The following is a 940-nucleotide window of genomic DNA, read 5'->3' on the forward strand; positions in this document are numbered from 1 at the left end:
TAATGGAGGGGTGGTGGAGGGGGAGCATTGAATGGAACAAGCAGGGTGCAAGGAAAGGGGGAGAAAGGAAGGGGGAGAGGAAGAAGAAAGGGGAGGAAGGAGGGGAAAGGTGGTAGGTGGGTGGCCAAAGCACGCTACTGCTATGAGTGCCAGCCAAAATATCTGCTGGTACGTAAAACTAGCTATAGCGCTTGTACAAAAACAACGCTACTGGTATAAGTTTACCCATAGAAGAAATAGCAGTAGCGCGTCTAGGTGCACGGGCGCTACAGCTACTTTCTTAACAGTAGCGCTCCTTAGACAACAAACGCTGCTAATATTTTTTGGTCGGGTGGTGTGCTGTGGCAAACTTACCAGTAGTGTGGCCTACAAAAACCAACGCTGCTACTATGTTTTACCAGTAGCGCGCTTTATAATAGACGCTACTGGTAACTATCAGTAGCGTGGGGTCCATAATACACGCTACTGGTAAACTTCTATGTATAAGCCTTTTCCTAGTAGTGAATATGAGCATCCTGGTTCCGCCATTGGTTATTGACCAGAGATGTGTCTGGGTCATGTCTACATAGTTCTCGAACCCGTAGGGTCCGCACGCTTAACGTTCGATGACGATTTGTATTATGAGTTATGTGTTTTGATGACTGAAGTTTGTTCGGAGTCCCGGATGAGATCACGAATGTGATGAGGAGTCTCGAAATGGTCGAGACATAAAGACCGATATGTTGGACCATGTTATTCGGACACCGGAATTGTTCTGGATAGCTTCGGGTAAAAACAGAGTGTCGAGGGGTTGCCGGAACCCCCCGGGGGAACTAATGTGCTACCATGGGCCTTATTGGAGAGAGAGGAGGGCCGCCAGGGCAGGCCGCACCCTCCCCCCCCCCCCTAGCAGTCCGAATTGGATAAGGGAAGGGGGGCGGCGCCCCCTTTCATACTCCCT

The sequence above is a fragment of the Triticum dicoccoides genome, chromosome 2A, assembly GCF_002162155.2.
Source record: "Triticum dicoccoides isolate Atlit2015 ecotype Zavitan chromosome 2A, WEW_v2.0, whole genome shotgun sequence".
Lineage (NCBI taxonomy): Eukaryota > Viridiplantae > Streptophyta > Magnoliopsida > Poales > Poaceae > Triticum > Triticum dicoccoides.